The sequence below is a fragment of the Manihot esculenta genome, chromosome 16, assembly GCF_001659605.2.
Source record: "Manihot esculenta cultivar AM560-2 chromosome 16, M.esculenta_v8, whole genome shotgun sequence".
Lineage (NCBI taxonomy): Eukaryota > Viridiplantae > Streptophyta > Magnoliopsida > Malpighiales > Euphorbiaceae > Manihot > Manihot esculenta.
Genome location: NC_035176.2, coordinates 9,427,494 through 9,443,196, shown reverse-complemented (window position 1 = coordinate 9,443,196; position 15,703 = coordinate 9,427,494).

Sequence of the window (15,703 nt, the reverse complement as noted above, 5' to 3'; positions counted from 1 at the left end):
ATGGAGTGATAAGAAGGTGCTCCCAACCCTGGACTCTGAAGGGCTGAAGGAATCCCTGAGAGCAAAAGAGCTGAACACTGTTAGCATGAACTGTTCTCCCAGGATGAACAAACCTGAGAGAAAAAGGCTGAAAAGCTGGATCCTCCTCTCTAACTACAGGAAACTCAAAGGGGGGAGAGGCAGGAGGGTCTGGGGAGGGGGACCTAGGAGCCTCAGACTATCTACTGGATTGACCTCTAAAGTATGGGTGTCTACGGGCTGTGGATTTTCTACCCATTTTTAGACAGACAAACAACAACTAAAGAGGCAATGATCAAAACAGAAAAGCTAACCATAAGCAACACATTACCACAGACTCAACCCATAATCAACAAAAACTCATCAATAAAATAACCCAGCTATCAACAACCCAGTTAACAGAGAGCAAGAAAACAAAAAAAAAGCAGTTAAAATATATATATATACACAGCTATCAATAACCCAGCTTACAAAGAGAAGAAAAATAAGTATCATAGCAAAAATTCTAAATCACAACCAATAAGTATCACAGTCTCATATTCAAAACCAGGCATTGATATATATATATATATATATGTACTCAGCTAACAATAGGATAACCCAGCTAACCAGTTATTGCACCATATCCATATTAAAAAAAATTCTGATTGATTCATAATTTGCAGAGCCATACAAAAATAGTAACCCAAAACAAACCAAATAACATAACCCAGCTAACAACATGCATATATTAAGAGAAAAAAAATTTACCCAGCAGATTTTATATGCCAAAAAAAATATCAACAATAACATCAAAATCTAGCTTAGGCAGATTAGAGAGCTAAGAGCAACATCAAATCAACACAAAGGAAAAAACCCATAAAAAATAGAGAGAGAAAACAAAAACTTACCCAAATGAAAAAAGCTCCAAACGGGTTCCTTGAGAAGAAAAGAAACTGATTTTTGGTGTTTCAGAGAAGAAAAAAGAGTAAAAATGGAGGTTTTTGAGGGAAAATGACTCAGAAACAGCAGGTTTTGAGAGGGAGAACGAAGGGAGCTTCGGAGAGAGAGAGAAAGCTTCGGGGGAGAGAGAGAGTCGTGCGAGGAAGACGATGACCTGTCGCGGGGGTTTTAAGGAGCGCGCAGTTTCGGCGGCCGAACTAATCTTCGGCGGCCGAAAATGGGCAATTTTAGGAGGCCGAACTTAATCTTCGGCGGCCGAAAATTAACAAGGTTCGGCGGCCGAATAAAATGTTAGGCGGCCGAAAAAGAGAAAAGAAAAGGACAAAAAAAATTTCCCGCTTTTCATATTGCCCTTGAAATTGAAGGTTAGGGGGCCGAATGTGCCTCTGAACCTGGAATTTTTGGGCTTCCCCCCCTTTTTTTTTTTTAAGAAAATAATTAAAACTATATCAAGCAATCTGACAAACTTTCAAACAGATAAACACATAAAAATAAAAAAAATAAAAACACTCAACAAGCAACACCATCTAGCATTCCTAATTCCCTTTTAATGAAGTTAAATCTTTCTTCGTTTAAGGGTTTTGTGAAAATATCAGCTAATTGGTTGTTTGTATCCACAAATTCAAGAACAACATCACCATTTAACACATGATCACGAATGAAATGATGTCTAATGTCAATATGCTTAGTTCTAGAATGTTGAATGGGGTTCTTGGTTACATTGATTGCACTTGTATTATCACATTTAATAGGAATGTGATCAAGAGACACTTCAAAGTCTCTTAATTGTTGCTTAATCCAAAGGATTTGACTACAACAAAGACCCGCCGCCACATATTCGGCTTCGGCGGTTGAAAGAGCAACCGAATTTTGTTTCTTGCTACACCAAGAAACAAGAGATTGTCCTAGAAGTTGACAAGTACCCGAGGTACTTTTCCTATCAAGAATGCTTCCGGCAAAGTCGGCATCCGAGTAGGAACATAAACTAAAAGATGTACTTCTAGGATACCATAACCCCAAATGCAATGAACCATTTAAATATCTAAGAATGCGTTTAACGGCATGCAAATGAGACTCTTTAGGACATGATTGAAAACGTGCACATAAGCATACGGAAAACATGATATCCGGTCTAGATGCGGTGAGATATAAAAGGCTTTCGATCATACCTCTATAGAGCTTTTCATCAATTGGCTTACCCTTTTCATCCTTGTCAAGCTTGGTGTTTGTGCTCATTGGAGTTTTACTAGGCTTGCTATTCTCCATTCCAAACCTTTTGATTAGCTCCTTTGTGTATTTGGCTTGGTTGATGAAGATGCCATCCTTAGCTTGTTTGATTTGAAGCCCAAGGAAGAATTTGAGTTCTCCCATCATGCTCATCTCAAACTCACTTTTCATAACTTTTGAAAACTCTTCACACAAACACACATTAGTAGCACCAAATATGATATCATCAACATATATTTGCACTACAAGGATGTCATTTTCATGATTTTTGACAAAGAGTGTTGTATCCACTTTGCCTTTTGAAAAACCATTTTGCAAAAGAAAATTGCTTAGTCTTTCATACCAAGCTCTTGGAGCTTGTTTTAAACCATATAAAGCTTTAGACAATTTAAAAACATGATTTGGAAGGTCATGATTTTCAAACCCCGGAGGTTGCTCAACATAAACCTCCTCCTCAATAAAACCATTTAAAAAAGCACTTTTCACATCCATTTGAAAGAGATTAAAATTCATGTATGATGCATATGCAAGCAAGATTCTAATGGCTTCTAATCTAGCTACGGGGGCAAAAGTTTCATCATAGTCTATGCCCTCCTCTTGGTTATAGCCTTTAGCTACCAACCTAGCTTTGTTTCTAATGATATTGCCATCTTCATCAAGCTTATTTCTAAACACCCATTTGGTGCCTATGGTGGGGTGATGTTTTGGTCTAGAAACTAAGGTCCAAACCTTGTTTCTTTCAAATTGGTTGAGTTCTTCTTGCATAGCAAGAACCCAACTCTCATCACTAATAGCCTCATCTATAGATTTGGGTTCTATATGAGATATGAATGCAATATTATTACATACATGTCTAATAGAAGATCTAGTAGTTACCCCTTGTGATGCATCACCAATTATTTGATCCTTGGGATGATCTTTCTTGTAGGCCCAATCCCTTGGCAAGTCATGTTGGACTCCTTGACTTTGTGTAATTTGCATTTGTTGCTCTTGAAGTCCAACTTCATCTTCCTTTGCCTCTATTGAATCCTCCTTGGGTTGACTTTGATCTCCATGAGGTTGAGGATCTTCAAAGCTCAACTCATCAAGGTTACCTACAAGATCATCATCACAAGATACCTCCTTTCTAGGAGCAAAGGGATTAGATTCATCAAAAACAACATGCATTGACTCTTCAACTATCAAGGTTCTTTTATTGAATACTCTATATGATTTACTAGAAATAGAGTATCCTAAGAAGATACCTTCATCGGTTTTGGAGTCAAATTTACCTAGATTATCCTTATTGTTTAATATGAAGCATTTACAACCAAAAACTCTAAAATAACTAACTCTAGGTTTCCTTCCATTCCAAAGCTCATAAGGAGTCTTATTTAAGAGAGGTCTAATTAAAACTCTATTTGAAACATAACAAGCCGTATTTATGGCTTCCGCCCAAAAATAAGTAGGTAAATTATACTCTCTTAACATAGTCCTCCCCATATCTAAAAGAGTTCTATTTTTTCTTTCAACAACACCATTTTGTTGGGGAGTCCTAGGAGATGAAAAATTATGAGTGATCCTTAACTTATTACAAAGAACTTCAAATTTTTCATTTTCAAATTCTCTACCATGATCACTCCTTATTGAAGAAATTTGAAAACCCTTTTCATTTTGAACTTTCTTTGTAAAACTTTTAAAAGCATCAAAACAATCATCCTTATGAGCAAGGAACACAACCCAAGTATACCTAGAGTAGTCATCAACTATAACAAAACCATAATGCATGCCACCAAGACTAGCTACTCTAGTTGGACCAAATAAATCCATATGCAAGAGTTACAAAGGTCTAGAAGAGATTACCTTATTAATAGCTTTAAACAAACTCTTAACTTGCTTACCCATTTGACATGCATCACATACTTTGTCCTTTTCATATTTGATCTTTGGAAGGCCATCAACTAGCTCATCTTTGCTCAAATTTTTGAGGAGATCCATGCTAGCATGAGAAAGCCTTCTATGCCAAATCCAAGAGTTATCACTAATAGACACAAAGCACTTCATATCTAGGTTAGTCATAGCTTGTAAATCAATAAGATAAATATTTTCAACTCTTTCACCAACAAATAATATTTTGTTATCCGACATTCTAGAAACAAAACATGATTTTGGTTCAAAGATAACTCTACAACCTTTATCACATAATTGACTTACACTTAATAAATTATGCTTTAAACCATCAACTAAGAGAACTTTATCAAGAATAGGAGAGTTTTCCTTACCGACTTTACCTATGCCAACAATTTTACCTTTTCCATTGTCTCCAAAAGTTACTTGTCCACTTCCGTCTTTCTTTTCAAGAGAGATGAAGTGACTTGAATTTCCGGTCATGTGCCTTGAACATCCACTATCTAGATACCATTTGCTTTCAATTTTTGAGGATTTCAAGCACACCTAAAAAAAGGAATTCAAACACTTTTAGGTACCCAAATGTACTTGGGTCCTTGGGGGTTAGTCATTCCACTATCCAATTTCCATATGCTACCATATCCAAGATGCAATTTTCTAATAGTACACTTATAATTGGTATGACCAAACTTGCCACAATAGTGACAATGACCATTGAACCTTCTTATTCTAGGTCCATAGGTGAGTGAGTGTGTTTGAGTTCTCATGTGGCCATTTCTCCTTTGTTTATTAAAAGCATGTGAGCAAGAGATATGATTAGAGTGGTGATTTTGTGAACTAGAAGTGTGTGTTCTATAATGATCATTTCTCTTATATGCAAATTGCCTAGGTGTGTGTCTTATATGAGTGTTGTAACTAGTGGATTGGTGTACATGTGCATTTCTCATAGACATATTACTAGTAGAGGCTTTAGGCACATTTCCATTTGAGCTAGAAACCTTAGGTTCATGTGAGTTAGTAGCTTTAACAAAAACGGTTTTAGAAAAGTTTGCTTGAGTTGATTTATCATAGCCAAGACCATACTTGATGCTAGGAGACCTTTGAGAGTCTAAAATTTCATCAAGTTTGTCCTTGCCTTTTAAAAATTTTGAAAGAGAGTTTTTCAACTCAAGGACTTCATTTTTCAACTTTTTATTTTCTAATGAGAGCTCATCTAAGGATTTTTGTAAAGGATCATTTAAGGGTAAAGGTTCCTTAGGTGAGTTCTCACTTTCCTTTTTCAAGCTAGCTAACTCACATTTCAAAAACTTGTTTTTCTTATGACTCTTTTCAAGCTCATCATTCATCAATTTTAAAGCACATACAAGTTCATCATATGAAAACTCAACAACATCATCACATAAAGTAGAGTCATCAAGTATGGTTACCTCATTGGAGCTTTCCTCTAGAGCCATGAAGCACATGTTGGCAATTTCATCACCAACCTCCTCCTCTTCGGTATCACTTGACTCATCCCATGTTGCTTTGAAGGCCTTCTTCTTGAACTTCTTGATAGGCTTCTTCAACTTGGGACAATCCACTTTGTAGTGACCCGGCTTATTGCACTCATAGCAAATGACAACTTCCTTTTTGCTTGATTCACCCTTTTCCTTTCTAAAATTCTTCCTTGGGATGAACTTTTTATTTTGAAGAAGCAACTTCCTTATTCTCCTAGTTACCAAGGCTAGTTCTTCCTCACTTATCTCTTCTTCTTCCTCACTAGTATCTTCGGAGGCTACCCTTAGAGCAATGTTCTTTTTCATCTTGCTAGGTTCCTCCACTTGCTCTCTCTTTAGAGTCATCTCATAGTCAATGAGATTCCCCAAGAGTTCATCCAATTGCACTTTGCTCAAGTCTTTGGCATCCTTTAAAGAAGTTACCTTTGGTAGCCATTCTTTAGGTAGACATCTAAGGATTTTCTTCACCAACTCTTCATTTGTGAATGTCTTCCCAAGAGATTTCATCCCTCCAATGATCTCAATGAACCTATCATACATTTGACTAATAGTTTCATCGGATTTCATTTTGAACAACTCATATTGGTAAATGAGGGATTCCATCTTGTTTTCTTTGACTTGATTAGTTCCTTCATGAGTGACAACCAAAGCATCCCAAATTTCCTTTGCGGTAGACTTCATGCACACTTTGTTGTACTCACTTCTACTAAGAGCACAAAATAAGATGTGAATGGCTTTGTCATTAAGGGCTACCCTTCTCTTCTCTAGTTCACCCCATTCACTCTTAGGTTTTTGCTCTTGGTTTCCATCTATCACTCTTGTGGGAAAGAAGGGACCATTCTCTACAATATCCCACAAATCAACTCCTTCCGATTTGAGGAAATAATACATTCTATTTTTCCAATATAGAAAGTCATTTCCATCAAAGAAAGGTGGTCTCACAACCGATTGACCTTCTTGAGAATTGAGGGCTGCCATTTGATCTTTACTCCAAGATAATTATAACTTCAAGATAGGGAGACTTAGCTCTGATACCACTTGTTGTCCCTTGAAGCAACCCAAAAGGGGGGGTGAATTGGGTTTATAAAAAATTTAAAGGGAAAAGCACAAATTAGAAGGCAATAAAGAAGAAGATAATCAACACAAGAATTTATAGAGGTTTAGCTATCCCAAGCCTACGTCCTCTCCTCAAGGGTTCAACTCCACTATCAAATCTTCTTTGGGTGAAGAATAAAACCCTTACAATCTTAGAGCAAGCCTTTGCTCTTTACAAATCTCTTTTTCACTCAAGAGCAATTCTTTGCTCAATGACACACTCACAACAACAGAATCTCTGAACAACCTTTACTCACTCTGAAAAGCCAATCAATTACAACTCAAAACAGGCTTTCAAGAAATTAATGCTTTGGCTCAAGGTTTTGAGAGAGAGAGAATGAAAAATGCTGTCATCTCAATAAATATTTGCTTAGATGGTTGTTGTAACCTTTCCATATCAAAAACTCATTGTATTTATAGTTCAGTCATAAATATGGCCGTTGGGGGTGCATTAAATGCAAATAGAGCCGTTTATGTTCAGAAATAACCGTTATATCTTTCTCAGAGAAATTCAGGTTCGGCGGCCTAAGCTAAAGTTCGGCGGCCGAACCAATTGAGGTGAAGAACATCACTCTTTAAAAAAGGACTTTCGGCGGCCTAAAGTTTAAGTTCGGCGGCCGAACATGTGGGACTTTCGTCTCTGTCCCTCTCTTTCGGAAGTCGAACTTTAGGCTTCGGAGGCTGACTTAAAAGCACACTTTCGACGGCCGAAGGTAATGTTCGGCGGCCGAACATAGGTGACTTTTGCCTCTGTCCTTCACTTTTGGAAGCCAAACATTTAGCTTAGGGGGCAAACCACCTTCGGCGGCCGAAAGCCAATGTTCGGCGGCCGAACATACAGGACTTTCGTCTCTGTTCCTCACTTTCGGAAGCCGAAGGATGCACTTTAGGGGGCAGGCTGAAAACACACTTTCGGCGGCCGAAAGTCATTGTTCAGCGGCCGAACATGTGGGACTTTCGCCTCTGTCCCTGACTTTCGGAAGCCGAAGGTTGGCTTTAGGGGGCAAAAAATATTTCATTAAATTCTTTGAAAAATCATAACTTAGGCTATAGAAATCTATTTTTCAATCCGTTTGAATTTTTGTAACCCATATTTTTAGATCTTTGATTTTGATAAAGAATAATTTCAAAATCACTTCTTTTGGAAAATATCATTTTAGTCCCCGAAAGTCAAGTATTTAAAGATTTGGCCATATCTAAAAAACTTTTAGAAATGAAAGAAACCTTGAGCCATCACACCTAATTAATTGAAATTCACAATGAATAACTTTACAAAACATAAACAAGAAAATACTTCATGATCCCTTTCTTGTGGTATGCTTCCAAAATATGCATTTTTTCCTTTTGAGATTGAAGCAATTTCGTTCTTGTTAGCAAGGGACCTACAAGCTCAACATAAACACTTTTGAAGATAATTAGTAGCATACCAATTGTTTATTAATCATCAAAACAAGGATTAGAACATTTAGGTTCAATAAAAATATTTTTAAAATAAAATATTTTTAAAATTAATTGAATAAAAATATATTTAGAAAAAATATAAATTTATTTATAAAAATTATTTTTGATATGTCCGTTTGTGAATTTGTATTAATTATAAACAAATTTGCTCTTATTTGTAAATTAGGTTTATATTTTGATAAATACATATACTATTTGAACAAACATGCCCAACATGCTTATATAATTTAATTTTGTAATCAACAGAATACCAGCTCCTTTGCGTCCTCAGCTTTTGTTTTCATTAGCATGTGATAGTCTGAGATCCAGAAAATAGGGTTTTACAAGGGTTCTGTAAAACTGAAAAAAACTTAGACCTAGAGGAGAGTATTTCTCCTTTTATATGTTTCCTTTTGTCCGCTAGTGTAATACCCGGCTAGATTCCGGCATCGGAATCCCTACCTTCCGGCGGAATCTCCGTTGGAATCGGGAGTTCTGAAGATGCCAGAGGCTTCTAGAGGGGTAAAATGTGTTTTCTAAAATGTTTTTACTGATTTCATGGTTCTAAATGGAAAAGAATTGAGTTTGAAAAGGAAAAGACCAAGGAGGCATTTGCCAGGTTCGGCCGCCGAAAGTGAAGTTCGGCCGCCGAACATGGAAAGGCTTCGGGAGCGCCTTTGGCCTCCGAAAGTCTTGTTTGAACGAGTCAAGGTTCGGCCGCCGAACTTGCATGAGTTTAGGGGGCACGTTAGGCCGCCGAAGGTCTTCGACCAGGCCACCTATAAAGGGCCCTCAGATCGGAAATGGGAGAGTTTTCTCCCCATTCTCGAGCTCAGGTGAGTTTTTGTCCTCCCTTGGTCATTTTCATGTTCTTTCTTCATCTCCTTCATGTTTTCATGAGTTCCATGGTTATTTTGAAGAGTTTTCAAGCTTAGATCAAGTTTTGGGAGCTTGGAGATTTTGGAGCTTGGATTCTCCACACCTCCGAGTTAGGGATCACACCACCCTCGATCTCCAAGAGGTTAGTGTAGATCTCTGTCTTTCCTTATGTTTTAATGAGTTTTAAGTAAGTTTGAAGAAGATTTGATGTATGTGTTTGGGTAGATATGCATGATAGGGTTTATGTGAGTTTTGTGCCCAATGTATGGTTACATGATGTTTTGTTGGGGTTTTAAGTTAGTTTATGCTCCTTTATGCTTGTGGGAGTGAGTATGCATGTTTGGGAGAGAGTATGTAAGGATTTGGGGTGTATTGAGTTTGGTTTTTGGCTTGGCAGAATCGGACCTGTCATCCAGAGGGGACCAGGTTCGGCCGCCGAAAGGAGTTTTGGCCGCCGAACCTGCATGGGAGGCAGTCTTTCGGCTGCCGAACGTGCCCCCGAAGGCTGAGTTTCATTTCTGTCCAGGGGTTTCGGCCGCCGAACCTGCCGCCGAACCTACCCGAGTTTCGTCTCTGGAAGGGACTTTCGGCCGCCGAAGGTGCCGCCGAAAGTGCCCTGTCCAGCCGTTTCTTGGGTGTTTTCTATGCATGTTTTAGTGATGTTTAGAGGGGTTTTTGGGGGTATGTTTATGAGTTGTTTAGAGTATGTTTGGCACCTCATTCGAGTCCACCTGTGTAGGATCGGACCCGAGAGACCGAGGAGGCCAGTAGTGCTAGCAGTTGCAGAGTCAGTCAGCGTCTGCCAGGAGGTGAGTAGAACTAAACCTAATCTTTTATGTACAAAATCTAATGCCTAAAGCATGTTCATGCATCATGATTATATGTAGTAGGTTGTTTGCACTAGTTCACGAATGTGGCACATTGCATTATTTGATGTTGATTCAGGAGGTTTGGACCAAGGTGACTTCAATAGCCCATATCTGTCATTGAGTCTTGGGTAAGTCCTTTGAGAGCCGGATAAGTACATATAGGAAAGTCCCTGTGAGCTCTCTGTGGACTGGGTACCCTGTCATGTATGTGAAAGTCCTGTGTGAGCTCCTTTGGGGGAGCCGGGCACCGACAGAGGGATTTTTGAGGTCATGTCCGATCCTTGAGAGTAAAGGATGCTAGCAAAGAAAGAAACTCTCAAAAACAGTCCGTGGGGAATATTTATTTGCATGAACCCCGAGACGGACAAGATACAGTTATGTGATTCCTTTGTGTTATGGCGCATTTCATGAAAGCATATAATTAATGAACTGTTTTCCTTGTTTCTACTCACTGGGCTTTTTAGCTCACCCCTCTCCCCTAACCCCAGTGTTGCAGGTTTGAGGTTGATCGGGAAGTCTCAAGGGCAAAGGTTTTGCTTTTGTAATAGTATTAGATTAGTACTTTTAGTGTGGACATGTATTGTAATTGATATAGTGATTTGTAAGAGAATGTAATGTAAAGTTAAGTGGAGTTATGTTTATGGTTTAGTACTGTGCTTGGCCCTAAGAATTGGTTAGTCCCTGTTTAATACATGATGTATGTTATGTTAGATGCTGAGTTATGTTTGAGCTAATCTTGTAGCATGTGTTGTTTACCACGCTATGGTAATGGATGAGGACCCTAGTAGGTCCATTGTTTGTGGTTTGATGCATGCACAGATTAGGTTCTCGTTCTTTGGATGTGACTCCGGCTTGATGTATGTTATGTTGACCCAGCTAGAGTTTTGTTGAGAGCTCTAGTATGCGGTTCTTTTATGTTTCCAGTTATGTCGCATACAAGTTAAGCTCGGTATTTACATCAGATGTTTCAGCTTTTATGTTAAAGTTTTGATCATGTATGGGATTTGACCAGGTGATAGGAGGTATGTTTGGCTTGCTACGGGTCCCGGCGGCCTTAAGCCGATCTGGATCCTAGCGTCGGTGGCGGTTCGGGCCGTTACAGAGGGGTATCGGTTCCGGGTCATTACGGATTTGGTATCAGAGCTTTGGGCCTCAAGAGTACGGTGTTGTACATCGGAAAGAGGTTGGCTTAGAGGTCATAGAAGGGCAAGCACAATAGGAAGAATCATGTCCCCTAGGATAGGATGTAGGGTCCTGTCTTGTATGTTGATGTGGAATGCCATGATTTTATGCATGTGCATTAATGCTATGTATGATATGCTATGTATGTTGTAGGTTCATGTGTTTCCATATGGACCGTATGATGCAAATGTTTGATTGATTGCTTGTGTGTTGTTCTTCAGAGGAGCCAGAATGCGAGGTGCTCGTCGATCTGAGGAATCGACTGGAGTTCCATCTGAGAGGGAAGGTTTAGACACCTTTCCCCCTGCTCTGCCAAGAGCGCAGTCGTGGGGAGTCAGCAGATGGGGAACATCAAGGGACCCTGGAAGGTCTTTTGATGAAAGTAGAGAAGCAATGGCTCCGAGAAGAATGTCAGCTAGTGTGAGGGAAGTAGAGTTGGATGTTCAGAGAAGGGATGTCAGTTTGGGAATCAGAGTGCCAGAAGAAGGTATGGGAGTTTTTCAGGAGGATGCTTAGACTCAGGATTCCAGGATCTCAGGTTCAGGAGGGATTGATCCCTCCACTCTGAGTACAGCCTCCACGAAAAGCAAGAAGTGGGGCAGAACCCTGAGGGGGAAGAAGAAGAAGTTGTGGAGTCGGTTGAAGTCTAGTCTGGGGTTAGGTGGTGGTTCGAGCTCTGGCTCAGGCAGTTCGAGATGTTTGAGGTACGGAAGATCGCACAAGGGAGTCTGCCGTTATGGGACCAATCTATGTTACAGGTGCGGACAGGAGGGGCATATAGCACGTGAGTGTCCCACTGCGCCCAGGTTGGCTCCGTCCCAGCAAGCAGCTTCAGGTAGAGCGGCTCAGCCAGTAGCTCCAGCCGTGTTTCAGGTTATTGGTCGAGGCAGAGGAAGAGGGTCAGCCCCTCATTCCTCAGGTTTCCGTGGAGAAGGTCCGTCAGCTCCAGCTCGGATCTTCACCCAAGCTCAGCAAGAGGCAGACACATCGAACATGGTGGTGTCAGGTACGCTCACTTTTGAATGTTCTGATGTGCATGTTTTTGAGAACCCTAGTGTTTTTCTCTTTCTTTAGTTGCTCTAGGAGCCGTCGAGAGGTTGAGTTGATAGCTTATGGGCTAGAGTGTTCTCTTTGGGTCAGTGGACTCACGTGTGATCCATCTGTGGCAGAGTCAGTCTGTCGGTTCAGTTCTGTGTCAGTTGAGGGTAGATGCCTTCCACCCGACTTTGAGGTCCTAGACTTGACTGTCTGGACGTTAGTTTAGGGTTGGATTGGGTTTTTCTGCTCATGGTGCTATCTTGGTCTGTAGAGACAAGGTAGTCAGGTTCAGAGGACAGGATGGGTCAGAGGTAGTCTTCTGAGGGAACACAGTAGGGATGCCTAGAGGTTTGATGTTGGCCTGTCAGGCTCGTAGGGTGCATAGGAGGGGTTGTCAGAAAGTTCTAGCTCTTGTTTGAGGTTTAGCAGTCAGGTCGGGGAACCAGCCTTAGTGCCGTAGATAGAGCGAGTTTTAGAGATTCCAGGCTAGTGTCAGGTTTACCATCGGTCAGGGAGGTAGAGTTTGGTTTAGAAGTGGTATTTAGTACCAGAACCGTTTCTCTCTTTCCCCAGGATGGTACCTGCAGAGTTATAGGAGGAGTGTAGGAGTAGTGGAGTGCTTGGTAGACAGGGGTTTTATCCGACCTAGTACCTTGCCCTGGAGTGTTCCAGTGTTGTCGTGGGAAACGAAGGATGAATCCTCGAGACTTTGTAACAACTGTAAGCAGTTGACCAAGGTCACTACTAAGGGCAGGTATTCCCATGCAGGATGGATGATCTATTGGGACAGCTAGTAGGAGCTGGTTGTTTTCCAAGATAGATCTGAAATCCGGGTACTACCTGTGAGAGTTAGAGTTAGCTTTGGGTTAGTAGTGAGAAGGAGCCAGTTGGTAAAGGTGAAGAGGTGAAGATGGAGAGAAAGAGAAAAGATCAGAGTAGCGCAGCAGAAGCGTGTTGAGTTTCAGGAGAAGGTGAGGTATTGCTAAGATATGTTTGAAAGACCGGGAGTTCTTACTCCAGCAGTACCTGTGTCTCTCTTTTAGGAGAGAGGTTGTTAGGTTTTGCTTGCTTGTTTGCTTGCATGTTTTGTATGCCTGTTTGTTTGTGGAACATTCGGGGACGAATGTTCTTAAAGGGGGGAAGAATGTAATACTCGGCTAGATTCCGGCATCGGAATCCCTACCTTCCGGCGGAATCTCCGTTGGAATCGGGAGTTCTGAAGATGCCAGAGGCTTCTAGAGGGGTAAAATGTGTTTTCTAAAATGTTTTTACTGATTTCATGGTTCTAAATGGAAAAGAATTGAGTTTGAAAAGGAAAAGACCAAGGAGGCATTTGCCAGGTTCGGCCGCCGAAAGTGAAGTTCGGCCGCCGAACATGGAAAGGCTTCGGGAGCGCCTTTGGCCTCCGAAAGTCTTGTTTGAACGAGCCAAGGTTCGGCCGCCGAAAGTCAAGTTCGGCCGCCGAACTTGCATGAGTTTAGGGGGCACGTTAGGCCGCCGAAGGTCTTCGACCAGGCCACCTATAAAGGGCCCTCAGATCGAAAATGGGAGAGTTTTCTCCCCATTCTCGAGCTCAGGTGAGTTTTTGTCCTCCCTTGGTCATTTTCATGTTCTTTCTTCATCTCCTTCATGTTTTCATGAGTTCCATGGTTATTTTGAAGAGTTTTCAAGCTTAGATCAAGTTTTGGGAGCTTGGAGATTTTGGAGCTTGGATTCTCCACACCTCCGAGTTAGGGATCACACCACCCTCGATCTCCAAGAGGTTAGTGTAGATCTCTGTCTTTCCTTATGTTTTAATGAGTTTTAAGTAAGTTTGAAGAAGATTTGATGTATGTGTTTGGGTAGATATGCATGATAGGGTTTATGTGAGTTTTGTGCCCAATGTATGGTTACATGATGTTTTGTTGGGGTTTTAAGTTAGTTTATGCTCCTTTATGCTTGTGGGAGTGAGTATGCATGTTTGGGAGAGAGTATGTAAGGATTTGGGGTGTATTGAGTTTGGTTTTTGGCTTGGCAGAATCGGACCTGTCGTCCAGAGGGGACCAGGTTCGGCCGCCGAAAGGAGTTTCGGCCGCCGAACCTGCATGGGAGGCAGTCTTTCGGCTGCCGAACGTGCCCCCGAAGGCTGAGTTTCGTTTCTGTCCAGGGGTTTCGGCCGCCGAACCTGCCGCCGAACCTACCCGAGTTTCGTCTCTGGAAGGGACTTTCGGCCGCCGAAGGTGCCGCCGAAAGTGCCCTGTCCAGCCGTTTCTTGGGTGTTTTCTATGCATGTTTTAGTGATGTTTAGAGGGGTTTTTGGGGGTATGTTTATGAGTTGTTTAGAGTATGTTTGGCACCTCATTCGAGTCCACCTGTGTAGGATCGGACCCGAGAGACCGAGGAGGCCAGTAGTGCTAGCAGTTGCAGAGTCAGTCAGCGTCTGCCAGGAGGTGAGTAGAACTAAACCTAATCTTTTATGTACGAAATCTAATGCCTAAAGCATGTTCATGCATCATGATTATATGTAGTAGGTTGTTTGCACTAGTTCACGAATGTGGCACATTGCATTATTTGATGTTGATTCAGGAGGTTTGGACCAAGGTGACTTCAATAGCCCATATCTGTCATTGAGTCTTGGGTAAGTCCTTTGAGAGCCGGATAAGTACATATAGGAAAGTCCCTGTGAGCTCTCTGTGGACTGGGTACCCTGTCATGTATGTGAAAGTCCTGTGTGAGCTCCTTTGGGGGAGCCGGGCACCGACAGAGGGATTTTTGAGGTCATGTCCGATCCTTGAGAGTAAAGGATGCTAGCAAAGAAAGAAACTCTCAAAAACAGTCCGTGGGGAATATTTATTTGCATGAACCCCGAGACGGACAAGATACAGTTATGTGATTCCTTTGTGTTATGGCGCATTTCATGAAAGCATATAATTAATGAACTGTTTTCCTTGTTTCTACTCACTGGGCTTTTTAGCTCACCCCTCTCCCCTAACCCCAGTGTTGCAGGTTTGAGGTTGATCGGGAAGTCTCAAGGGCAAAGGTTTTGCTTTTGTAATAGTATTAGATTAGTACTTTTAGTGTGGACATGTATTGTAATTGATATAGTGATTTGTAAGAGAATGTAATGTAAAGTTAAGTGGAGTTATGTTTATGGTTTAGTACTGTGCTTGGCCCTAAGAATTGGTTAGTCCCTGTTTAATACATGATGTATGTTATGTTAGATGCTGAGTTATGTTTGAGCTAATCTTGTAGCATGTGTTGTTTACCACGCTATGGTAATGGATGAGGACCCTAGTAGGTCCATTGTTTGTGGTTTGATGCATGCACAGATTAGGTTCTCGTTCTTTGGATGTGACTCCGGCTTGATGTATGTTATGTTGACCCAGCTAGAGTTTTGTTGAGAGCTCTAGTATGCGGTTCTTTTATGTTTCCAGTTATGTCGCATACAAGTTAAGCTCGGTATTTACATCAGATGTTTCAGCTTTTATGTTAAAGTTTTGATCATGTATGGGATTTGACCAGGTGATAGGAGGTATGTTTGGCTTGCTACGGGTCCCGGCGGCCTTAAGCCGATCTGGATCCTAGCGCCGGTGGCGGTTCGGGCCGTTACAGAGGGGTATCGGTTCCGGGTCATTACAGCTAGTGACGTGT